Source organism: Pongo abelii, chromosome 6 (assembly GCF_028885655.2).
Source record: "Pongo abelii isolate AG06213 chromosome 6, NHGRI_mPonAbe1-v2.0_pri, whole genome shotgun sequence".
In the NCBI taxonomy this organism is placed as follows: Eukaryota; Metazoa; Chordata; class Mammalia; order Primates; family Hominidae; genus Pongo; species Pongo abelii.
In genome coordinates, this window is record NC_071991.2 from 94,938,340 (window position 1) to 94,966,087 (window position 27,748).

The 27,748-nt window shown below is 34.6% G+C and overlaps 1 long non-coding RNA gene across 1 annotated transcript in view; it reads left to right on the forward strand.

The window, feature by feature from the left end:
• LOC129060263 (uncharacterized) overlaps window positions 1–27,289 on the forward strand; it is a 49,874-nt gene extending 22,585 nt beyond the window's left edge. Inside the window, exons 4-9 of the long non-coding RNA XR_008526842.1 lie at window positions 5,834–6,004; window positions 9,007–9,141; window positions 16,689–16,725; window positions 19,243–19,388; window positions 21,794–21,976; window positions 23,961–27,289. This is a non-coding gene — a long non-coding RNA (uncharacterized LOC129060263). The remainder of the gene's footprint in view (window positions 1–5,833; window positions 6,005–9,006; window positions 9,142–16,688; window positions 16,726–19,242; window positions 19,389–21,793; window positions 21,977–23,960) is intronic.
• Window positions 27,290–27,748: the final 459 nt, after the last annotated feature.

A 27,748-nucleotide genomic window follows, 5' to 3' on the forward strand; every position in this document is an offset into this window, starting at 1 on the left:
CTCCAATTTGAGACCCAATTATTGATGTGCCTAAGCTTATGAATATTGTTGGAAAAAAAATGACATGAGCCAGCTTATGCGCTCTAGATTTTGCTTGGCCCTAAATGCTTTTTGGTAGTTCTTCAATATTTCTCTAGTTAGATCTCTCTTTAATTTGCCAAGTTGGTTACGATAGAATTTCTCCAGTCTCATCTCAAATCTCTTATTCACCTGAAACCTTTTTCTCTTAGCAGATAAAATCAGCTTACAAATTTGAGGAAAATTATAAGCAATCAAGAGGGAAATTCGTTAGGCTATTTCCTATAGTTAGTTCTTTGCAATGAATTTCTTCTTTTTACACTTCTGTTGCAAAAGAAGATTCATGCCTTCCTTTGTCTACTTTCATTCCTTTCAGTTTGGTTGAGTTCCATATCCCCACTCTTCATATTTCTTTCTACACTGATTATCCCCTTTTCCTGTATTTTCTATTCTTCTCTCCCGATTATTTTCAATAACTTTCAACTAATCTTATAAGCCTTCCCTATCTTAACAAAATTCACTCTTGCCCTATGTCTTCTTTTCTTTTACTGTCTTTTTTTGACATTTTATAGAACATCTGGCATTTCATCTAACTGGTTAAATATTTTTAGAGTTCTCTATATTTTTCTTACTCCTACACTTTCCATTTATTTTTGAACAGAGTTGTGACAGGTCACTTCAACAAGACATGCCATCATACATAGCAATATTTTTATTGTTAAAAACAATGCCATATTTAAGTCTTCATCTTATATATAACCTCTCTTTAAAATTTAGAGGTGAAAACCACTCTTTAGTTTTTGAAACATGCTCATTTTTTTTTAATACTTATGGCAGTAAATACTCTGCTAGTTTTCCCCATATATCTCTTCTTCCTTCCCTCCTCTTCTTCCTCCTAAATTTTTCCTCTGTTTATTCTGTATATGTTTGTGTTATTCAGGTCTACTTAGGTTTTCTTCTCTCCATATTCTACACAGTTTACCTTGCATTTATCCCTTGACTACAAACCCATCTATGTATCCATTAACTACAATTAAAATATATATTCTGATGATCTCAATTACATATATATATACACAAACACACAGAGCTCAAACAAATATGACTTAACTTCAGACCAATGTACCTACTTTATAGACATATTCTCAAATATTTTAAATTGAATTATCCAAATCTGCCCAGATTATTTTCTCCAGAAACCTGCTTCTAATATAACCTCTGTGTAAATTAAGTAAAACAGCTCTCTCCGGAGCAGATGCAGTCAAGCACTAAGGTATGTAGTCCTCAGATACTCTCGCCCCCAGTCGTCATCTACTATTTTGCAGGACATCATAAACACCATCATGTATGGTAGACTTGCTGCCATCTACCCTTCAGAAAACTCTGTGACAGGCATGCCTTACTGACTCCTTCTATCACAGCTTCTGCTTCCAGTCATTCACCAAATTCTATAGATTTTAAATCCTTGGTATGTTTATCGCATGTCCATGATTACTATCTCATGTCACATCCTTATAAGCTCTTGTCTTCGTGTATTTTGTGTTGCTGTGAAGGAATACCTGAGCTTAGGCTAGTCATAAAGAAAAGAGGTTAGTATGGCTCATGCTTATGGAGGCTGTGCAAGAGGTATGACACCATCATCTGCTTGGCGTCTGCTGAGGGCTTTTATGCTGCATCAAATCATGACAGAGAAAGTCAAAGGGGAAGCAGCCATGTGTGAAGAGGAACAAAATCTGAGTGGCATCCTGGCTTTATAACAACCCACCCTCTGGAAACTAATCCATTCCCTCAAAACCAATCCAGTCTCATGAGAGGGACAGCTCACACACAGAAGGCACCAAGCCATGCATGAGAGATCTACCCCAATGACCCCAGTACCTCCCACTAGGCCCCACCTCCCAACACCAACACACTGGGGATCAATTTCAACATGAGATTTGGTGGGAACAAACAAACAACATCCAAACCATAGCACCCCTCTTCTAGATTTTTGCACCAACATTCTCACTTGATCCCTTCCTTTCAGAATTCCTTCACAATTTTCTCTTCACTGAAAGTAATTTTACTAATGTAAAAACAGGATCATATTCCCACAGTTTTTTGCTGTCTACATATAGGTGATATCACCTATAATTCTTTGCTAACTTTCTATTTTCCCCCAAAGTAAAATCCAAGTTCTTTAAACTGACACACAATTCTTTTTAAAATGTGGCTCTTGTTTATCTTTGTAGACTGAAAAGATACTATTCCCCATTGTATGTTCTATATTTTAGTCCAAATATACATCTCCCAGTGCAAAACTTTCTTCTCTCCTGAGCCTTTGCACATAGCATGTCTTCTGCCTCCTCTATTCTCCTTCTCCTGACCAACTCATTCACATCTTTCCTGTATTAGTTCAGAAATAGTTTCCTTAGTTCAGCATCTACCCTGTTCTCAACATCAGGGAATATGCTCCTCTTATGTATTTTTAAACCATTTTTCTTTAAAAATTTTATTTCCCTGATTGAATCCCTTGAGCACAAGGACTATGCCTGATTCAGTTGTTTGTCCTCTTGATGTAATATACACATGGATGTCCCTATGCTAATAAATAAATTCTTAGTTGTATTTCTAATTCTTCACCCAACTCCAGATCTGCATGCCTCCTGTATCTGTTTTCTGGTGCTGCGTAACAAACCACCTCAAAACATAGTGGCTTCAAACAACGCTGTTTTATCTCTTAAAATTCTGTGGGTTGGCTGAATAATTATTCTACTGTTATTACTTGAGTTCATTCCAAAGGCTTGTTCATGTCTATTCCAATGGAAAGTCTATGTTAACCTCTGAAACCTAGTCTAGCAATGTCCTCTGAATTAACCAAAGTCTATCTTTGGCTTCTTTAAGATGCCAAAGCCTTCCGATGCTATTCCTGATGACTCATCTACAAAGTCGTAGTGCTATATAGCACTGGAGAGACAGGTTCCAGTTAGTATCACTGCATTAGTCCATTCTCACATTTCCATGAATAAAGACCTGAGACTGGGTAATTTACAGATCAAAGAGGTTTAATTGGCTCATGGTTCCACAGGTTGTACAGGAAGCATAGCAGCATCTGCTTTGCTTCAGGGGAGGCCTCAGGAAACTTAAAATCCCTGCGGAAGGTGAAGGAGAAGCAGGCACATCTTACCTGGCCAGAGCAGGAAGAAGAGGAAGAGAGAGGGGGAGGTGCCACACACTTTTAAACAACCAGATCTCCTGAGAACTCTATTATGACAACAGCACCAAAAGGAAAAATCAGCCCCCATGATCCAATCACCTCCCACCAGGCCCCACCATCAACATTGGCGATTATAATTCGACATGAGATTTGGGAGGGAACACAAATCCTATCAATCACATTGTAGAAAATTCTTCCTTTGTTAGCCTATTCCTCTATCCCCTAGATGAATCCGGCTGTTTATGCTGTGCCGCAAGTTGTTTGATACATTGTCAGTAAATTAGTATTCTTGACACCAAATATAAGGGGTGAAAAATCTTTCTTGGGAGTGAAGGGAGGCCCACAGGATTATTCAGTCAAGTTTTAGTTCTTTTAATCTGGCTGGAGGAGATTTAATAGAAGACGTCATAATCAATAACCATTCAGTGGTTGAACCTATTGTTTCCTCCAGCTTTGATCCAACATTGCATTTTGAGATTGTTTCTTGTGCTATTAAGAAGGGATATATAAGCTGCACTTCAGTTTGGAAGAAATTCAGCATTGAGTTATTCATTTTGTTATGATTTTATTTTGCTTGATTCTTATTTTGTAAGATTGAAAATAAACTCTACAAAAATGTGTAAGAAATGTATTTGTTCCAGTGAGACTCACATTTTGTCTCTATTAAATCCATTAGCTAAGACAAGTTAGTATATATAGTTTTATAAAGTATTGCCTATGCATATTACTGGCTTTCTCAAAATTAAGAAAATTTTTATTCTTCCTCTAATCAGTAGCTTTTGTGACTCAGGACTTTCTAAAAGAATCTCGCCAGGCTCAGTGGCTCACGTCTGTAATCCCAGCACTTTGGGAGGCTGAGGCGGGTGGATCACCTGAGGTCGGGAGTTCAAGACCAGCCTGACCAACATGGAGAAATCCCGTCTCTACTAAAAATACAAAATTAGCCGGGCATGGTGGGCATGGTGGTGCATGCCTGTGTAATCCCAGCTACTGGGGAGACTGAGGCAGGAGAATCACTTGAACTCAGGACGGAGAGGTTGTGGTGAGCTGAGATCGCACCATTGTACTCCAGCCTGGGCAACAAGAGCTAAATGTCGTCTCAAAAAAAAAAAAGAATCTCAATGATTACATATGTTTCTTTGCTAAAACTTGATATAAATTCTTTAAAGAATGCCCAGATTAAGTGGACCTATTATTGCTAATAATAACAAAAATTTTAAAAAGTGTATTAGTGTCTGTATTTTTCTTTTCTTCATCTATACAGTACTGCCCTCTTACCATGGTTTCACTTTCCTAGTTTCAGTTACTCACAGACAATCACGTTGGTTATTTATTTTTTTTAGACAGAATCTCACTCTGTCGCCCAGGCTGGAGTACAGTGGTGCAATTGTAGCTCACTGCAGCCTCAAACTCCTGGTGTCAAGCAATCCTCTTTCCTCAGCCTCCCAAGTAGCTGGAACTACAGGCACATGCCACCATGCCCAGCTAATTTTTTATTTGTTTGTGTGTGTGTGTGTGTGTGTGTGTGTGTGTGTATAGATGGAGTCCTACTATGTTGCTCAGGCTGGTCTTGAACTCCTGGTCTCAAGCAATCCTTCCACCTCAGCCTTTCAAAGTTTTGGTATTACAGGCATGAGCCACTGTGACTGGCCTATTTTCATTAATATAAGATATTTTCAGAGAGACAGAGTACATTCTCATGATGTTTATTAGAGTATATGGTTATAATTGTTGTATTTTATTATTATTGTTGTTAATCTCTTACCATGCCTAATTTATAAATTTAACTTTATAATAGGTATGTATGTATAGGAAAAAACATAGTATATACAGGGTTCTGTACCCCTTGTGGTTTTACAAATCCACTGGGGGTCTTGAAGTATATTCTGTATGGATAATGGGGCACAACCTTACTTTCTTTTCTTGTCTTCACTTAAATCAGCTAATTGTTTTACACCCAAGTCTTAGTCTAGCCTAGTAGGGAATTGATTATTGTTACAATAAGTACCATATAAAAGTATCCCTTTTAAGGCAATATGCCACTTTTGACAACAGAATTCTCAGTAATACAGTTTATCTAGGTGCCAGCAAAAAATGATGTCAAATCTATTTTATGACTTTGGAATAAACTCATAATAATTAATGAGACTGAACAGAAACAAATGACAATGTTTTTCCTCTGTTAATAAAAAGTAGGCATGTACTGTGATGATAATATGATCTCTGTCACTGATGGTCCTGTGATCTTTGGAAATGATTTTCGATGAAAACTTTCAAGAGACATATATGGTTTACTAATAATAGAAGTCTGAATCATGAAACATTTTGAAAAGAAAATAAGTCAATATTTAATATTTTCTATCATTTGTATATTTTGAATATTTTCCTTGTGAGGCAACTAAAATATATTTAGAACTACTTCCTTTTTTTTTTTGCTTTCCTTCAACTAAAGATTCAGATGATGCTTGTTAATTGTGTGACTTTGGGTTGCCAACATAATCTCCAATTTAAGTTCTTTTTTAAGGGGTTAAAACCCATAATGCCAAAATCTTTTAAGATACAAAAGTTATGTTTCTAAGTACCAATGGTAATTATAATTGTGGCTTATCTCTTTCATAGGTTCTGGTGTAATCACTGCTACCAAAATTTTTAATTGTGAAACAGATCCAATAAGGTTTCTTCTGATAGTTGATACTGGGAGGCTCTATAGACATGTTTTGACCATTAATATTATTGATGTTCCCGAATCTCCAAACTGTACTGCTGATCCCAAATTTTCTTCAGGCACAGGTATGATGCGTTATCTTCCTATAGTTTACTTCTAAAAGCTATGTATAATGAAAGAGGCCAGGCATATTCCCTCAGTGAGAGATGATTCAGTGATTCTTTAAATTATGCATATAATGTGTGTTTATATAAATATACAAAAATATGTGCAGACCTTCATGTTTATAAGAAAACATAACCTCTCCAAGGAATAATTTGAAAAACATGTTTACCCTATAAAAATTTTCATGCCACAATTATGACGTAGGAGAGCAAATACATTAAAAACAGCAATAGAGATTCTACAAAAGACTTGCCGTAAGAGAAGCAAGGCAGGAGAGAAAAAAATGAATAAAAGGTTTTCATAACTTAATACACAGAGTTAAACCTTCACTTGTAAAAATGCTACAAAGAATAATTTAGTTTTAATACGCTTAAGGTTCAAATGGCATTTTAGTTTTCCAAAAAAGTAAGGAAGATAGCCATCAATCAAAAATGCACAAAAATAAATGTGAATTTTAATTATAATATGATCATAGAAATAAGAGACATTTGTATTACAAAATCAAATACTGTGTAGGATTGTGGGGCGGTTGACCAAGTCAGAGATATCAGAAAAGTTTTCTCTAAAGTTTTGGCAGTTTACTTTAGTTCTAAACTCTGATAATAGTAAATAAGCAAGAGAAGGGAGAATAGCATTTCATGCAGAAGGAACTATAGGTTCCCTGAGGCAGCATAGAACATGTTGACTAAGAATAATTGGAAGTCTAGTATAATTGAAATAGGGCACTAAGTAATATGGTACAAAATGATAATTGAAAAGTAATGAAGAGTATTTTAAGAATGTCAGTCTTGGTTCTAAGGGTAGTGGGAATCCTATGAAGTATTTTAAGCTGATAGATGTTTCAAACGTATCCATCTTGTTGAGTATAGAGAAAGCTGAGAAGGGGACAAAGTTAGTTTAGGTGTCAGCAGGCATTGTAAAAGCCGGAAAATAAATATTTTAGGCCTTGCAAGCCAAAAGATAAATTGAGTCTATTATTTAGGTAGTACTTATAAGCGAGGAAATAAATAGCTACAATTTTTATTGATAAATTTTTAAAAGATAGTAACAGTAACAATTGGGTATAATTTTGTACTACAGCTCTGCTAATGAGAGGAGTGAATTTTCATTTGGGAGGGGTTAGAGTTTCTCTTTATTGCATGGGACATTAAATACCATCAGCAAATCTCTTTCCTTACTTAGCTAACTAATGAACTGCTTAGAATCTTTTTTTACTGCAGTTTCATCATTAATTATTTTTGTGAATAAAGTCTGTCTTCATGAAATATTTTATTTTAAATTTTCTACTTTTTCTGATCATTGTTTTTCTGTCAAGTGGGAATACTGGGATGAGTACTTAGTCTTGTTTTTCAGACATGTATTGTACTCTTTTATTAATATCAAAGTTATAGTGTCATTATATAATAAAAACAGTTTTTGGACATATAACTTAAAAACAAAATAATCTACACTGCATCATGCCTTAAAAGTGTGTCATTCAGTTTACTTTTCTCTTCTTTTCTTGTTTTGCCATGATGGGTAGCTATGATAATTAAAAAGAATATGGTACTCAGAATGCTGTTATAACTGGTTTACTGGAATTCATGGTATTTGAGGTGATGAGAGCACCATATATTTCCATCACTCAACTCAGTAGCAAGAATGCAACAATATATGATCTATAAATAAATGAGTATATATGTCTTGTTAAAACTTTATAAATACTGAAATTTGAACTCTATATAAATTTCATGTGTCACAAAATATTAGACTTCTTTTGATTGTTTAAACTATTTTTAACCTATTTTTATTTAAAGTACAAAAACTATTCTTAGCTTACAGAGCATACAAAACCAGGCAATAGTCTAGATTTGGCTCAAGGGTGTTTGTTTGAAGACCCATAGAGTAGGAAAAAGAAGACGTTCATTTCAGTAATCTAGGCAAGGAATGGTATAGTTTGGCCTAGGAAGATGATAGAGATGAGAAAAGGATAATCTTAGGACATTTAAATAATATACCTGGTGATGAATTTAGTAGAATGAAAGAGAGAAGGGACTGGATTTTCTAATTTCTGTAACTGGTGTGGAAATCCTCAAGAAATATAGGAAAACTTAGAAATATACCAAATTTGGCCAGGCGCGGTGGCTCACACCTGTAATCCCAACACTTTGGGAGGCCAAGGCGGGTGGATCACGAGGGCAGGAGTTCAAGACCAACCTGGCCAAGATGGTGAAACCTCATCTCTACTAAAAATACAAAACTTAGCTGGGCGTGGTGGCGGGCGCCTGTAATCCCAGCTACTTGGGAGGCTGACGCAGAGAATTGCTTGAACCTGGGAGGTGGAGGTTGCAGTGAACTGAGATTGTGCCACTGTGCTCCAGCCTGGGTGACAGAGTGAGACTCCATCTCAAAAAAAAAAAAAAAAAAAAAGAAAAAGAAAGAAATATACCAAATTTGGAGAGAAAAATCAAGAGTTCACTTTTGCAAAGGTCCTTTTTGATATGCCTTTGTTATATCAAAGGATAGATTTGTGTAAGCAGTTGGGCTTGGAGGTCTTACCCAGGGCTGTTAATGTTTTGTAATCGAAACCATGGATTTGGATGAGATTACTTAACCCGAGAGTAGAGAATTAGAAGAAAGGAGGGCAGAGGGCCAACCCTGAGGAACTCCTACACTTAATGACGTGGGGAAGAAACTCAGCCTGCCAAGGAGATGAAGAAGGAGCTGCTAAAGTGGTGGTAGAAAAAGGGGAATTATGTCATGAATGACAAAGGAGAATAGTGTTTCAAGAGTGCCAGTGGTTAGTAGTCTTATATTCCACAACAAGTAAAATGCATTGAGTTAACAATATCAGGAAAGTGACAACTAATGAGTTTGAGAACTATTTTATGGGTGTTATAGGGAAGGGAGCCAGAATGGAGCAGATTGATTAGTGAGATTGTAAAAACAGAAAACATCTTTTTTTTTTTATTTGCACATAAAGTTGGAGAGAATGCAGAAGCAAAATCATATGGGATTGCAAGAGTTGGGTCTGCTATATTTCTTTTTAAAGGGAGACATGAGTAATTTTACAACATGGAGAATCCATTTGATGAGGAGGCTGAAGACAAATAAGAAAGTAGGTGAGAAATGGGAACAAAGCACAGGTGGAATCAGTCAATCAATCATCTGTCAATCTTGTCTACCCATCTATGTATCTCCTAAACACTTACATGTCTCTATTTACAATTTCGATTTTTTATGTTTAATAAATCTGAAATGCCTTGAAGCTTTAAGATTTTTCTATTCAGATTTTACTTGCAGCTGAATCTCTGGAAAAGTACTAGTGAGTTGGGAGTCCCAATTTGAGTGTATGCTTGAAAGAAATTTTCTTTATCATTGCAGTTAAAATATATAATACTCTGAAAACATGCTCTGAAAGATCATGAATGTAAACTATCAATTTCTTTTGAAAATATAAATGAATAAAAACTTACCATTTTTAAATTTGGACCATACTAACAAAAACCGATTATTTCATTAAATGAGCCATATTAAGAACATTTTAAGTTGATTATAAAATAAACTAGGATTTTTGTGAATACATCTCTATTACATTGTGCTCAAATATTACATTTATCTCCTTAAAAGCTACAGCAGGAACATTGATTACATTCAGAAATCTAATGTTTACTCCATTTTGTTGATATAAAGTCATTATTTATTAAATTTTCACTCCTAAAGGCAGTGTTGTCTCATAACCATGTGCAGTTATTTTTCAAAACTAACATGGACGCATACACAGCCACTTTCAATAATGATATTGCCTATGAATATGAATAAGCAGCTGAAGTCTCTTCATGTTTTTTCTTACCCTCTTGGTCAAGGGGTTAGACTCCAGGTCATCTCTTCTGAGCTCTCCTGAGTTCCTAGCCCCTTTCTTTTGTCAAACCTCAAGGGTCACTGAGGGCCCTTGAGTCTTACAACCACCTGCTTCTGCTTCCTGTTTTCCATTCCCACTGCTGACTCTGTCCAGTCAATGAAAAGGTAAAAAATACACTCGAGGATGAGAGAATAGGGCAGTAGCTAGAGAGGACTGCAGATTATTAAGAAATTGTTAGTTAAGATTTGGAAAGTTGTAATAAGGACTTTGCCTGATCAGGGAACTTAATGGCTGTTTGAGAAACTTGCCAACTTTGATTTTCACAGGCAGTTTTTCCAAAGGTACTCAGAAGTTTAGGAGTGATTCCTATAGATGTGCAATGCTCCCTTTCTGCCAAGAGTAGAAGGAAGAGTCAACTGTGTAAATGTTGAAGAGAGGTTAAGTAAGGTGGACACTGAGTGTCCAGTGGGTCCGGCAGCATGGAGGCCTTTGATGACTTACTGGAAATAGCCTCTGTTTGTAGAGGAAGAACCTCTAATAGTGTGAACTAAGGACTGAACAGGGGGTAAAGAAATGTACAAACTCTGGCCCTGAAGGGTAAGAGAGAGATAGGGACATTGTAAGGGTAAGCTTAGGGTCAAGGGTGTTTCTTTTAAAATGAAAGAGACTTGAGCGTGTTTAAGTGCTAATGGAGAGTACCCAGAAGTGAGGGAGTGACTGAAGATGGGAGGTAAAGAGACAAGTCCTTGAGAAAGTATACGGTGTGTTACCACCCAATGAACAGGGATTATCTTTAGTAACAAGTTCTTGCCTTTTATAGTAAAGAAGGTACTACCGTAAGTGAGTTTGTAGATCTATGAGAAAAAGTGAGCTACCACTGATCTAATGGTTTCTATTTTCTGTGCAGTAAGATGAGAGATCCTCTATGAAGAGTGAGATAGAGGGGAAGGGTAGGTGTAAGAGGTTTTGGTCAAAAAGGCAAGGTTTGAAACAATTATTGTAGAAAGTTGAAGAGTAACAGAACAGACACTTGCTTAAGGGCACTGAGTTATTCTAATTATTCCTCTAATAATTCTCTTTGCAACCAATAGTTCAGGCCTATGTTTATGAAGTATCACAAAATCTGACATTTATCTAATTATTGGAAATTTTTTAAATTTAAGTTCACTGTTCTGATTATTTGAGTCAAAATCTTTTTAGATGTTTTTATACCTCCAACATATGTTTTAGCTAATTCATTATTTTGTTTAAAATGCTTATTATCTTAAAATCAATTTTGTTGTTATTATTTATTTGTCCTTAAGAAAAATATAAATTGGTGTATGATAAAATTGCTTTTATTCATTTATGTATCTGCCACATTACTAAGCATGGATAATACTTTTAACATAATAGACTTTTCTGTTTTTGTGTTTTTTTTTTGTTGTTGTTGTTGTTTTAAGACGGAATTTCACTCTTGGCGCAATCTCGGCTCACTGCAACCTCCACCTCCTGGGTTCAAGCAATTCTCCTGCCTCAGCCTCCCAAGTAGCTGAGATTATGGGTGTGTGCCACCACGCCCAGCTAATTTTTGTATTTTTAGTAGAGACAGGGTTTTGCCGTGTTGGTCAGGCTGGTCTTCAACTCCTGACCTCAGGTGATCTGCCTGCCTTGGCTTCCCAAAGTTCTGGGATTACAGGTATGAGCCACTGTGCCCAGCTTGTATTTTTACACTTTGAGTAGACTTACTCTTTCTGGAAATAATTTTACATCACATCAATCTTAGGCTTGTTGTTAGCTTTCTCTTCTTCTCATACCTGTAGTTTTCTGGGCCATTCTTGGCTTGCCATGAGGGCTCATGGTGGGATGGAAACATGACATGTTAAAATTTACTTAAAGTTATGATGAAGTTTGGTCATATTCTGTCTTCAATTTATGCTGAGGGCATGGCTTTTGTGTAATATTATTTCTTCTTTTTTTCTGTATTGTTTTTGGAGAAAATACTGGGAGACATGGTTCTAGGTAACCACCATTATCTTTAGCTACTCAAAAATCACCTAGTCATTAACTTTAAATATAACTACATTTGAAAAAATTAAATTTAGTTGAGCAAGTTGTTAAAATTTATGTTTATAATAACATATAAATTTGGTCTACACATTTCTGTGTGTAAGAAATAAGAAATTTTAAAATGTCTTATTACTCCATATGGAACAATTTTACCCACTTCTTTCCTGAAGTCACTGCATCCATGTTACATTGTAGATTGAGCTTTTCACCTGTGGTCAAGGCTGTGGGAAGATGTTAGGAGGTGTGTGAGAGCTGGATGTTAATCAGCTGTTCACACATGTGCTTTTGTAAGAAACAGAGTTCCTCCCCCTTATGACCCAATCAGGTCTAGAAATTGTAGTACAGAAATATTTTATGAAGCTACCATTCTGGCTTCCCACAGGACAGTTTGTCAGCACATATATCATGTTCTTTTTCATTAAGCTATAGTTGCCTCAAACAGTGCCAAGAAGTAAGGAATAGGCACTGGGTAAGGGCAGGAAGGATGATCCAAAGCCAGGGGGAAAAACACAAAAGTGAGAAAAAATAAATTACTATCTTAAAATATTAAAATATTATCCCAGACTCAGAATCCAATCCAAAATTAATATTGTTCTGTTTTTATTATATAAAGAGATAGTGAATGCCTAGTATACTTTAATTTTCTGATACAACTTGTTGATTTCTGCTTCACAGCTACCTTAGAAATTGATGAGGACTATCCATTATTTCAGTCCATTTATAGAGTGACGGCCACAGATGAGGACTTCGCAAATGGTGATAGGCTGAATGTAGGTGGGGATCATTGTGCCAGATGCATTTATCACTTCAACGTAAAGTGCCATCTTTTCAAAAAATTTTCGAGGACAGTTAATATAATTTGATAATTAAAGATTGTATGAAGTTTATAACCACCATGATGCAATATTCCTGTTAATGTTGGAAATGGCATTTTTAGAAGAAGCTATTTTCTTGAGGCATACAGGAAAATTACATGACTTCTAATTGAGGTGGGGGCAGGGAGGAAGATGTCAATGCTGAGGCAAAACTGACGCTTTGCCTTTTGGAAGCTAATCAGAACTATTTCTCTTTCCTAGCTATTTCAATGACACATATGAATGTGATTATATATTTTTTGATGTTTCAGTATCCTAATTACTAAGTATTTAACCCTAAGAGTCTCGCTTTTTCTCTTAATTGATTCACGGTTGTAAAGTCTCTTAGAGATTTGGCAAAATGAAAAGAACCTATAAAGTTTGTTTCGGAGACTTCAGCGATGCAATGGACTACAAAAGTCAGCATGCTTGCTCTGCAGCTGTTCTTTCTGAACATGTATTGAACTGGTTTACTACTTCTAATGTAGTAACTCACAGTATAAAGTAATGGAGCACCAAATGGCAGTGGGGTTGTCAGATGACTTGGGCTACGTATGGCTTTACCACCAACTGATGCTGTAATACTGGGGAAGTCACTTAATACCCCTGGTGTTTGATTTTCGCAATTATAAGAGATAATTTTTCCTTCCATTAACCTTCAGTGATAGATGTGCCATTGTCAAAGTATTCAAAATCCCTGTGGGATACTCCAAAAATATTTTGTTTTGGATGAGCCAATATGAAATTGTTTAGAAACACAAGACCTTTCCTATTACATGATGTCTTTTCAATAAATTTTTTAAAACGCTGTGGTCCAGCTGAAAGTAATTATTACCACTTCTGTCATTTTCAGAAACATAATAGGAACCAAACAGGTGATTGTTTTAAAATTCAGTGTTTTGAGAAATAGTTCTATTTTTAGAGGCTAGAAATCATATCAGATTACAAAGAAGCACACAGAAGTAATTAAACTTTTCCTCAATGAAATTTTACCTCCTTCCAAACTAAATAGTTTTCAGATACTTTTGAGGCTATATTTACCTACTTTTACCTATTCTAAGAAGTGGCAGCAAATAAATAAAAAGGAAGATTAAGAGCATAAGTTAAATTATAAACTGCATTAATATTTGAAATGGTAACACTTGAAATGGGTTCATACCATTATAATTCTTTTGTTTCTTAAAACTGATAATGAGTTTATTTTGTATACTTTTAATGATAGTGATAGTGATAGTTTATTCTGTACACTCTTTCAGTGTTATATTAATTTGCAGAATTAAATTAATATTAAACAAATACTTAATAAAAATTAAGCTTTTGGCTGGGCACAGTGGCTCATGCCTGTAATCCCAGCACTTTGGGAGGCCGAGGAGGGCGGATCACAAGGTCAGGAGATCAAGACCATCCTGGCTAACACGGTGAAACCCCATCTCTACTAAAAATACAAAAACTTAGCTGGGTGTCATGGTGGGCGCCTGGAGTCCCAGCTACTTGGGAGGCTGAGGCAGGAGAATGGCGGGAACCCGGGAGGTGGAGCTTGCAGTGAGCTGAGATCACACCACTGCACTCCAGCCTGGGTGACAAAGTGAGACTCCGTTTAAAAAAAAAAAAAAAATTAAGCTTTTAAAAACTTATGTTAGAAAACTGTAAAGCGTTGTGCAGTTCTATTTAAAAAAGAGCAAATATTTTGGTTATGTTCATAGGCTAAACAACCATATGGTTTTTCCTTTATTCTGAAAAAGACGATGTCAGTGGTTCTAATACTAGTAGATCATAAAGAAAAACTGAAATTAGTCAGTGTGAAAGTAGGGAACTTTCTATATATTTGCCCCAGTATCATGTCTTAATGATCTTCCATGCTTTCTCATTTATTCAGTTTTGAGTAATGCATATTTTATTTTTCTAGTACACCATTGAGACACAGATATCTGGACCAAAGAAAGGAGCAAACTCTTTTGGAATGAATCCTATAAGTGGTGTTGTTAGATTAAGAGGTGAAGATCCCCTGGATTTGGATACTGGATATCATATAATTAAAATGTTTATTTATTTTTCCATGCAGAATAAAACAGAATTTTTATCACTTTGAGCTCTTCATGAAAAATTAGACACCTTGTTATTTTGAAGGAAGATTAATATTTTGTGTCATTCATTTCTGAGGATTTGTGCGGTTAACCAAAAGCCTACATCCAATCTTTATGGTTACTCCAAATATAGAGATTATGTCTTAACATTTTAGTTCTACCAAAAAAAGTTTATGAAAAAAAATTAAGTGTCATTTTAATCTGGGAAAACCAAATCAGTAAATTATTAAAATTTAAATCTTTCTGAACATCAAAGAAATGAAAGAAACTTAAATCAGTCAAGTTTTCATATTGAAACTATTATGATTCATACACCCTACCCCACTTAGAGTGTTAACTCACTTAGCCAGCCAATGTAAGATTGGGCATAAACCTTACAGGTGAATTTGAAACTAACATGGTAAGAAAGAAGAACAGTGTATGGTATTTACATGAGAAATTTAATTTAAGGAAAGCATTCAGCGATGATTTTTCTGAGTGGAAAATGAAGGATATGTAAGTATGAACAACTGACTAGAAAGAAACCAGCTATTGGAGATAGTCTGTCCACATAGAAATGAAGTGTGTAGTTCGAGAAATAAAGGTTGGTATTATTATGATTGTAAAATAATGTTTTACAATATTGTAAAAAAATTTCTATCTTCAGAAGCGTCTTCAAATTTATTATTTCAATAAGGTAATTGAGAAAATAGTAAGAAGCGGAAAATGCAAGAGATTGGAGTAAAAATAGAGAATTTGCTGCTGATAAGATAATTCGAGGGAAGAGTTAATAGTTGAAGATCTTAACTTTCTTGCCTGAAAGAACATAAATGGTGGAAGAAAGTCAATGAATTCTATTTAAATTTCAATTTGATGTGTTGTATGTTAGAGGATGGTGGAGAGGCCAATGATACATATCTTTTAAGCAGCTTGAGTATTAGGACTACAATATGAGATAGGTTAGCTGGAAGATAAATGGACATCATGCATGTAAACAGTTCAGCTCCATATCTCTGACTCTTCCTGGGCCTCTTCACCTCCTGCCTTGACCGACATTCAACCTATCTTCTACTAAGTCCTTTAAGATCACTTTCACCTTTCCACTGAATAACTGATCAATTCATTATATGACATCTGACACGTAATTACCTATCCAAGGGACTGAGGTTTGGTACAATCATTGTCAGCCCTTTCCTCAGCATGGAGTCATATGCTGCAGAGTTTTAATGAATATCTGCTCAAAAAGTGTTTTTAGTGGATACTTACTGCCTCCGTGGTGTTTGGTTTTTGTTTCTGTTTTCAAAAGGACATTTCCTGATATGAGTAAATAGTTTCTAAGGGGTGAGATGAATGACAGGCTGAGGAGAAGAATATTCAATGTTTGATGATATTCTCAATTCTTCGGAAATTCCTTGTGTCATGGATCCCAAAGAGTAGCCCATCTTCCTGTTTCTAGGGTTTAGCATCAAACAGCTTGCTTTGTCAATACTTTCAGTGCATCATATTTTGGTTTAAGATTAAATCTAGAATTTGTTCATTTGGGAGGGGTTTTGATTTTTTCTGGATTGAGGCATATAGCCAAGCTACACAGACTTTTGAGTGAAATTGAATGGCATATGAAATTAAGCAACTTATAATGAATCTAACTAAGTAGGAAAGGTAAGTAAATACAAGTAAGAAAGCACTTGTATGTCTTTTAACTAATGAGAAGAAAAATAAGAAGCTATATTTAGTTGGAGAAAACAAAACAAAACAAAAACCTAACAGGATGCATATTGTGAAAGTATATATGTATTATAAAATAGTATTTTTAAAGTTTTAAAAAACTCTTTTCCAGGTTTTCCACCTTGTACTGAAAGCAACAGATACAACAGGTCTGTTCTGTCAAGGGACACTAATTATCTTGATTAGAAACATAAATGATGAGAAGCCTCAATTTGAGTAAGCATATTTATTTCAAAGTATATACATAGGAGAATGGTTAAAATAAACTTTTCACAGATACAGTCGGCCCTTGGTATCTGTGGGGCATGCATTCCAGGACTCCCCTGAATACCAAAAGCTATGGATGCTCAAGAATCTTTTATAATGGTGTTTTATTTTCTTTTTCTTTTCTTTTATTTATTTATTTATTTATTTATTTTTAATTTTTTTTTTTGAGACAGAGTCTCACTCTGTCGCCCAGGCTGGGATGCAGTGACGTGATCTCGGCTCACTGCAACCTCCACCTCTTGCGTTCAAGCGATTGCTTCAGCCTCCCGAGTGGAGTAGCTGGGACTACAGGTGGGCGCCACCACACCAAGCTAATTTTTGTAATTTTAGTAGAGATGGGGTTTCACCATGTTGGCCAGGCTGGTCTCGAACTCCTGACCTCAAATGTTCCAATCCGCCCACCTCGGCCTCCCAAAGTGCTGGGATTAGAGGTGTGAGCCACTCTGCTGGTAGTTTTATTTTCATATAACCTATGCACATCCTCTTGTATACTTTAAATCATCTCTATATTACTTATAATACCTAATATAGTATAAATGCTATGTAAGTAGTTGTTATACCGTATTTAGGGAATATTTTTGTCCCCATGGTTGGTTAAGTCTATGAATATAAAACCCATGGATACCAAGGACGACTGTGTTATAAATAATGATAATAAAGATTATGTAGCTACTCAGAAATTTTTTTGGATGTTGTTAAAATATATGACTATATATCAATGATTAAGGTATATGCTGATAAAAAGTAAACTATGTGTTAGAAAATACTGGAAAGCAAATTTAGAAGTTACCAACATTGTAATATGGTAAAAGATCTTGGTGTATCTTTTTTTTCCTTTCCTGAAGATTATTCATAGTTGCTACCTTGCTTTTTAATAATTACATTAATTTTAAATAAAGAGAAAGGTAGACCTTAAGCTTAAAGTATTTAATTTAAAATATTTTACTTCCATACTCTGGAGGTACAGTTGTAGCATTCAAAACTGTTTGCAGATAATGAACGCAATGAATGTTAGATGTTTTTCTATACTTCAAAATGTAGTAATGAAATGTATTGCTACAATCTAAGAGGAATCAAATACTTCTTAGATTATGAAAGAGAAAAAGAAAAATAATTTTCAAGTTACTTTCCGTATATCACTAAGTTATATCTCTACAGATGACTAAGGAGAGTAATTCATTGTTTGATTCCCCAAATTCATTTTAAGTTATATTATGTGAACAACTTAAGGTAATTTGGAGCTTAGTTTATCCTTCATTTGTAGGAATCACTTTCCTGTGTTTGTAGTAGAGTTGCCATCAATTTTTTGAAAAATTTTCTGCTGCCTTCATGTCTTCAATAAGCATGAACTTATTGATTTTACTTTTTAGTAGAATTTAATGCTAGATATTATAAACAATGCAAAAATTATCGAAATATTGCCCTCAACTACCTTTTTCATCTCTCAAGCGATACTGCATGTTAAGTAACAATTAAGAGAAAGATTTAATGTGGTCCAGAATATAAATATTATAATTTACATTATGTTATGGCACAAAGGAGAAAACACTGTAGAGGAGAAACCACATTAGATTACTGTGATCAAGAAGGTTGCTCAAGGGATGGTATCACTCACTTTTCCTTTGAATTTACATTCCTTTGAGGACTTCCTTGAACCTCTCTTCTATCCCCAGAATTAGTCTTCTCTCTTTTTTAAATTTGCAGCAAACTGACAGCATCTATTACCTAGTATTATAGCTGTTTATCCTTGTGTTTCCCAGTAGCAGTGAGATCTGAACAAGTACTAAGACTTAGTCATGTACATTAACTGGAGTGACACATGGTAGGTTATCAATAAATGTCTGATGCCTGAATGAAAGGCTGAATAAGAACTAAATGTAACCCTCAGAAATGTTTTGGAAATTGATCAAGGACTTTTCTGTACGACTTGGAAGAGATTAAGCAATATATTTACGAGAACTGTCTGGAAACTTGCCCTAATAAGTGATGACTTTGGACAGAGTTTCAACATATCAGATAATAAGATGAAAACGAATATATTTAGTCATTTATGTTCAGTTGCCAATTATTCCATGCATTGAATATCTGGAATAATGGAGGTGCACTGTTCCATTTTGTTTTTCATTTTCCATCTCTCTTAGGTCATGTCTTTGACGTGCATGGTGCTAGAGACTATGTGAGTAAAAGTTAGTGCTTTTGCAAAAAGTTAAATAACTTTGTGCCACAAATGGATTTGTTCAATATTTGAATAGCTTTGGGACTTGTTAAATTCTTGACAAGAGGAAGGTGATATTATAAATCCAAAAGATTATTTACAAGTTATCATAACTTGGCAATTATGTGTGTAAGAATTCTTAAATTTGTATCCTCAAAATTTTTTATCGCCATTTTTTCTTAAGGCCATTTCCTTTGGATTCTATTAATGTGACTGAGAAGAAATCTGTTGGAGAAATTATAGCAGGAGTAAAAGCAACAGATCGAGATGAAGATAGCAGTATCATTTATTCCTTTAAGACTCAGCAGAAAATGTTTGGTTTGGACCCCTGTACGTTTTAAATAAATACTTTTAGCCTACTTTGGCTAAACATTCACTATCTAATCTCTGCACTTCCATTAGATCTTAGGCTGGTAAAACTGCCCTTTCAAAATTAAATTAAATCTGAAGAATAAAACATTCCCCAAACATGTGGTGTTTGACAGTTGCTGTTTTCCTATTTCTGAAAATGACATTCTTGTGAAATAATGGGTGATGTAATACCTTGCTTTTATAACTGGCTATCATTTTTCAGAGGCACTCAATAGAAATGCTTCTGTGCATCCTTATAAATTATAGGATGAAATGTCATATCTCTCTCTTCAATTTGACTTGAGAAAATTGGGACTTTTCCAGAATGACTAGGTTTTGGATATTTGTTATGAACAGATTTCTGCCTGTGTGAACAGGATTGCTGTTCTGAAATATTTCTCTCTTATGGGTTGTCTCTTATGGATTGATAAAACTAGCTGGTTTTATCAGTCAGGGTACAACCAGAGAAAAATAACCACTGAGAGTACACAGTAGGCTGGGCGCAGTGGCTCATGCCTGTAATCCCAGCACCTTAGGAGGCCGAGTGAGTGGATCACGAGGTCAAGAGATCAAGACCATCCTGGCCAACATGATGAAACCCCGTCTGTACTAAAAATACAAAAATTAGCTGGGCGTGGTGGTGGGTGCCTGTAGTCCCAGCTACTAGGGAGGCTGAGACAGGAGCATCACATGAACCCGGGAGGTGGAGGTTGCAGTGAGCCGAGATTGCACCACTGCACTCCAGCCTGGGTGACAGAACGAGGCTTCATCTCATAGAAAAAAGAAAAAAGAAAGAAAAGAGTACACTGTAGCAGTGAGTTAAGTAGTCTCTGTAAGGCTTTGTGTCTGATGCTGAAGATTTCACCCCTAAGGCAGGAAGGCAGGAAGAGAAGATGCATACAAAGTAGGGGAGGTTAAGGGTAGTCTGCAACACACAAGCATATGCTGGGCCCCAGAAGAATGAATTGAAACCCATGTTAGTTCTTTGTGCTTCTGACCTTGCTTGTGTGGGTGTTCTGCAGAAGCTGAGCCTTTCGTCACAGGGCTGAGTATATAGACTTGTTCTAGGGGTCAGAGAAGCTGAAAGAATATCCAGCAGTGGGTCAAGCAGTTTCAGATTTAGCTGAAGCTGGTTGACACCAACAGTAACACAGCAGATCAACAAAAACATGCGTAAGAAACAAAATGGATGCTGCTACCCTTCTACCCTCCAAGTTGGTCAAGAATTTCCCTGTGTCTCACCAAACTGAAACACACACAAAATAGAATTCTGAGAAATACAGTTTGGCTTAGCAAATGTGGCATATTACAAAGCCATCATACTAATCATTCAATATTTGAGATAATTTATTTGAATCCTGAAAGTTGTTGGCAACTTAATACATTTAACTTCAAGATGCAAATATCAGTAGGAGAAGAAGTCCATTAATAAACAATGATGTACTAGCTAGAGACGATTTAGAAGAGATTCCACAAGGCCTTGTGGAAATTATGAAGACATTCAGGGTAGGGTCAAGGTGGAAGATTTTTGAACAAGAAAGGAGAAATTCCGGGAGGGAAGATAGGTGATGGTACCAGAAATAAAGAGCCACTTTTGTTATTGACATTTTTTATAAGTTTGACGTCTGAGCTCATTTTTCATTTTTGTACACAATAAGATTGAGTTAAGATAGACGGTAGAAGCAATGAATGATTAAGATTTTAATATGGTTTGACTAATTTTTCAGGCTCAAAAACAGCATTTATTGTTGTAATTAAAGTAAAATATTCTGGTTTGTGTTTGATATTTTTTAAGCAGGGATGCTATCTATGCTTAGTAAATGAATAATGTAGAAACTTGAAAATATGATGCAACCGTTTTTAATATTTAATTATATTTACAATGTAACCATAAAGCAAACAGAAGCTTTATTTTATTTTATTTTATTTTTTGAGATAGGGTCTTGCTCTGTCACTCAGGCTGGAGTGCAGTGGTGCGATCTCGGCTCACTGCAACCTCCACCTCCCAGGTTCAAGCAATTCTCCTGCCTCAGCCTCCCAAGTAGCTGGGACTACAGGCAGGCGCCACCAAGCCCAGCTAATTTTTGTATTTTTAATAGAGATAGGGTTTCACCATGCTGGCCAGGCTGGTCTCGAACTCCTGACCTCATGATCTGCCTGCCTCAGCCTCCCAAAGTGCTGGGATTACAGGCGTGAGCCACCGCGCCCAGCAAACAGAAGCTTTTAAGAAAATATTTCCAATGGACATAGAATTGCTAAATATTGCTTTTCTCATATATGAAAAAGTATATTGTTAAGTGAATTAAAACATCAATATAAATAAGTTAGCATAGGCTGATTATCTTAGTTTGGTCATTTTTCTTCATTTTATTTCTTTTTATTAGTCACAGGAACAATCACTCTTCTTCAGCCTTTGAATCTTGTCAACCCAAGTAACTCCAAAATCTACTCTTTGGAAATTGAGGCAACAGATAATGGGAATAATACCAGCAGCTATACGTTTACAGTTTTTGTGGAGAATGTAGACGATCCTATTTCCTGTGATCCAAGTTTTTCAACAGGAGCAGGTATAATACAAGTCAATTTTATTGATAAAATTCATGAGACAATAATAAAATTTAAAAATAAAACTTGGAATTATAGTTTAAGCTTTCTAGTTTTATAAATGGGAAGTAAATAAAAGCAAATAAATTGAGAGACATAGCATGTTCCTAAAAAGAAAAAAAAATAGTTACTGTAATTCAAATTTGAATTCAAATTATAATTATTTCTGTGTGTGGTAGATAGGGGATTAGGAGTAATGACAAAATTATTCTGAGTGTATCTGTAACATATGGATTGATATGTAGCCTCACAAGTTATCAAACACATAAAAATCTAAACAATAAAATACAATTTTCACCTACTAAATTGGCCAAAATATTAAAATAATAGGAAAAAATTCAGCATTGGCTAGGGTATACAGAAATTATCACCTTCATAAAGTGGGATTTTAGAATAACCACCTAGAATACTATTTCATGAACAGTTATTTTAAAAATGATTATAATCTCTACCTATTTCTCCCTGAATTCATCTTTACAGAAATATTGGAGATATAATCAAGATTTATGTTCGAAGTTTGTAATAGTATAAGGTTTGAAATAACCAAAATGTCTAAGAACAGGAAATTGATTAAAAGATACTATGTCCATTTGATGAATTGCTATCTAACCATTAAAGATTATCTTCAAAAAATAATAAGCATGAAAAGATACATGATACAAACTATAAACACATTTCCTTTAATTTGGTGTATACAATAATATATACACCACATATAAATAGATAATTATAAACACATATACCATTTGTATATAATCATTATTTATTTTTGTATGATTATAATTATTCTTTTCTAACATTTTAGTAAACATGCTCCAGTATTCATTTTTAATGTTTCTTAAATTAAAAATTCTAGCTGTATTTATAAAATTTCAGCCTCTTAAGTGTCATTATTCCTAGTAGTATGTAGTTATTTCATCTGCTCTTCTTGCCTCCAAAAATACATGCTTAAAATAAATTTTCAGTTGTACAAACTATAATAGATTTAAAGTAATATATGGAGGTAGCTTTCAGTATGATTACAATAGACATAGTCCTGAAAAGTTTGATAAATGAAGTTTTGTAAATCAAATTTTATTCTTTTACTTACCTCATGAAAGAAAGCATGCATTGTCTATTGGAATCAGTAAGTCTTTGTGTATAAAATGATAAAATATGCTATTCTACTTTGTGTCAAACCAATCACAACCTCATATACTGTTCCCTAACCTCACTCTTATGTGTATTTGTGTTTTTCATGAGGACCTAAAAACACAATCTTTAAAACATTTGAATATACTGGAGATCTTGCACATGATTGGATCTCAGAAAACATAGATTGGCTTGATTTAATTTTGGCTGGGTTCACTGGATCTCAACAATTATATCTGCTCTTTTAGTTAGTCTTTTCATTTTTTTCTCTCCATTTATTTCTGACTTTACTTGCTCATCTACCATAAAGACTTTACTCCTTCTACTTTCTTTGTTTTACTGATTTTCTTTCTGTATTTCTGTTAAGAGAAACTACCAAACTAACTGGGAGGCAATGAGATAAAAAAGAAGTTGAGGGCAAGTGGAACAAGGCAAACTTCATTAAAATAATCTCTTTTTTGTTTTGTTTTTCCTGGATGCCTGTTCATTGCTGCTCTATTTCTTACCACAAGAATTATCTCTTCTCAATCTTCAGAAACATCACCTTTTTGGAAACCCAAAAGTTCCAAAACGCAAAACACACAGATTTCTTACTTTGAATCAGAACATATCTTCTGATATACATAATAATAAACTTATCTAAAAATAGAAGTTTATATTAAAGAAATTTGTTCACAGAAACTAAATCTAACCAAGAAAAGTCTCCTAGGTGAGCCTTGGCAATGTACCAAGGAATGGGTTTGGTGTTTGTGAAGATATGATCTTTTGGACCACTTTGAAACAATTTAGTTGATGTTCTTTGTAATTTCCTTTCAGTCTTCCAAAATTATAGTAAACTTTAAAAAGATACACGTGATCTCAAGAAGTCATTTTGACCCAATTTCTACCACAAGCTTGGCTGAACCAGCATAAACTGCTAGAGCAGTATCAAGATCGGGATGTCTTTCTCTTTCATCATCTGGGCCGTGGGCCTTGGGACATAAGAGAAGCGAGAAGAAGTCGCTTTCTATTTAAAGTAGGGCAACTCTGTGGGTCTCTGTGACCAAGAATTACCAAAGACATTGACATGATTTTCAAGCTGCTGATTTGACACACACATATTCAATTCATTTACTGGGTTTAATTATCCAGTTGCTATAATTAACCAGAACAAATCACTAAATTAGAGAATCTGCCTACACATGTTCAGTTTGAAACAAAGGTTCAAAATAAGCAAGTCCTAGTCACACCAAAGTTGTTCTATAACATCCTTAGAAAGTCCTGTAAAGGTCTAGTCCTGTACAGTCTAGATTGTGATACAATATTCACTGGATTTGATATCCAAGATTCAGCTGCACAGTAAACATTAAGCCTTTTCTCTTTTAAAAGAAAGTATTTGTAGAATCACGTAACAGGTAAAGAAACTGTCAGTAGTCTAAATGTGCATTTATGTTATTTGATTTTGGAATTACACAATCATAGTTGGTAGCATTGGAAGGAGGATGAGGGGCTATAGTTGGAAAAAGGCAAGTAGCATTTGTTGAGCATTTGAGAGATGTGTTATGTATAGTATTTTATTTAATCTCCAAAACTACTCTAAGATTGGAGAAGTACTTTATCCCCATTGTACAGGTGAGAATAGTGATGGAGCAGGAATTCAAGTGCATTTCTTCCTGTCTTCACAGGTTGTGCTCTAGTTTTTTTGTACATGATTGTGAAAGGAGACAAAAAGCTTCAATATCCTAATATAAAAGAATAAAAGTAGAGATCATATCTTAGTGGCCATTGACTTTAAGCAATTATATCCCATTCTATACAGTAGCCCCAAGTTTAAATGTAGGAATATCAGCCTGAATTATGATGGCTCTTTTAAATGTTGATGTTAATGGGAGTAAGTATTTGTAGGGGTTTTTTGTTTCTCTGAAAGAAATATGAAGAAGACCGTTTTAAGGAAAATACAGCATGGTAATTTATGGTACCAGCATGAAGCAAGAAGTGAAAGAAAGACATTTGAATTTAAATTATTGTTCATGATTGTGTAATTGTATAGGTGTTTCAGTGTCTGTTCCTGAAAACATTCCTGCATCTACTTTTATATATATATGATTCTTTCAAGAGATCCAGATCTAGGACAGGAAGTTGAAGTAAGTTTTTTTTTTATTTTCATCTACTTATTTTTGCCCAACTTGGATGAGAAAAAAAACCCAAAAGAGTGCTCAATTTTTAGTGCACAAAATATTATTTTGCCAGGCTGTTAAAGTGTTCTTTATGTGTATGGTAGTCACTGAAGTGAGAGAGGAGACTTGAACCTTTGGAAGTAGTAACATAGAATTAAAATGCTCTGGCTTCAAAATGAAAGCAACAGATTTCAAATGGTCTGAAAGCATTGTGAAAAACTAGAGCTTACGTCTATTGGCATTTATCTGATGACATTTACGAGCATGAATAGAATGTTTTCATTGTTCATTGCCTTTTATTCATCCCAATCAGGCATATTTTCTTTATTATACATACAATGTGAGTAAAGGATATTTTAGGTCTTCATATTAATTCTGGTTTTAGCAATAATTCATAAAGAGAAGAGAATAAATTTTAGATGACAAAATGGTTACAGCTTAAGTGGGGGTAAAGAAGAAATTTAAGATAATTCATCACTATATATTTTCTCAGAAATTTTTCTGGTATACATATGACCTATAATCTAATTATATTTGTAAGAAAAAAATTGTTTTCTTGATGATGCAATATATCATAAATCTGATTAATGCACTGGAATACTCTGCCCTAAATTTAGTGAGTCAAATTCTCCATAGAAGAGACTAAGTTTTTTTCTGTTTGTTCATGCTTGCTATAACGATATACATAAATATCACTTGGGAATATGGTTGAAACTAAAGTTTGGGAGAGAGCTCTGTGGAGAACTTAGTCTGTATATAATTTTTCTGGTTACCTGATTATAATGAGGTATTGATTAATACACTTGATTACATTTTTTGCTCATGTGAATTTCAGACTGAGGACAGACTGCAACACAGGAACAATTTAATTCCTGGTATACCAGGCTCAGCTCATCTATTTGTGTGAATGTGTTAGTGTGCGTGTTGGGAGGATAGACTTGGGATATTGGGGTACGTGGATGTGTGCATTTAAACTAGAATATGTCCATATGTGTGGAGGATGGGTGTCTACAAAAGTATCAATTATAATTATGTGTTTATGTGCATAGTTTCCATTACCAAAAATTAATGTAATATCTGGATTTTATTGTAAAAGTCATTAGGAAAGAGAAAACAAACATTTGGAAAATGATGATTTTTAACAAATCTAAAACCATAATGGGGAAAACAAAGAGATTATTTTCATAAGGATATTTAAGAGGATTTTAGTCTAATATAAGCCAACTTTGGTTGTTCACTTACAGGCAAATGAAAGATGGTTAATATGAACATCAAAATGGCTATTATGCATTTTTTGGAAATGGCATTGGGTATCAGATCTCCCAGGTTTTATTGGGGGTTTTTTTTGAGCCGGAATCTGGATGTAAATGTCTATAATATAATTTCTTTATGAAATCCTTTTCAAAATCTTTAATACTTGTCTTGATAACAATGGAGAGAAACATACTGATGCCCATAAAAATAATAGCTTTGTCCAAGGCAATATTTTATTTTTGCCATACAGAAAATCAATTTAGAGATGAAATCAAACAGCTTCTTCCAAATAATTCAGTGCATGTGCCTCCTTTAGATGTACTTCCTGAGTATTCAAGAGGGAACAGCTTTTTTTTATATTGAAAAAATCTGTAAATGCAACACTAGAAAGTAAACTAATTATGAAATTATTCAAAGCTATTCACCAAAAATGCTCTAATATTTTAGTATAAAATGCATTGAAAAAATACAACTAAAATGTGAAAGAATATAGAGATTATTTTTGAAGTCTGGAACTGAAAGTAAGTTCAGATTTTAGTTTATAGGCACTGTCTTCACAAAATTTATTTTGGTTTACATCTTGCCAAATCGTTGCATCAAAGCTGTCAGTTCAGAATTCATGCTTACTCAATAATGTATTAACCATGTTTGTGTGTGTATGTGTGTGTTGCAGTTTTTAATATTAAATTCTTCAATTAATGCCACTGCCTACTTTGCTTTGGATTCGCATAACGGTGTTATTTCTAAAACCACTGAACCTCTTTTGGACTATGAAACAAATCCTAAGATGAGACTAAATATAAAACTGAATATAAAACAATGAATACCTTTAAATACCCTTCAATAAAAGAATTTTTAAAAACGTATCTAAATTGAAATAAAAAGTTATCAAATTTATGTAATTGCATTTTCATATTCACCCAGATCAAGCAGAAATTCATTTTAAAAGAAAATAAATTTCGACGCTTATGTGATTCATTATGTGTACTTTTTCATTAGACCTTAGTTAAATATTATTTCAATCATTGTGTGTGTTTCTGTGGGTGTACATAAAAGTTGGAGAAGGGATTGTCTACATATTCAACAGCATGGAACAGAGGCAATGTTCTGGGTAATTAAATAAAAGTACACTTCTTTAGTCTTGAATTATCTAAAAAAGTGCCTCTCTCTTTGGCTTTATGTGATTGTGGAGAC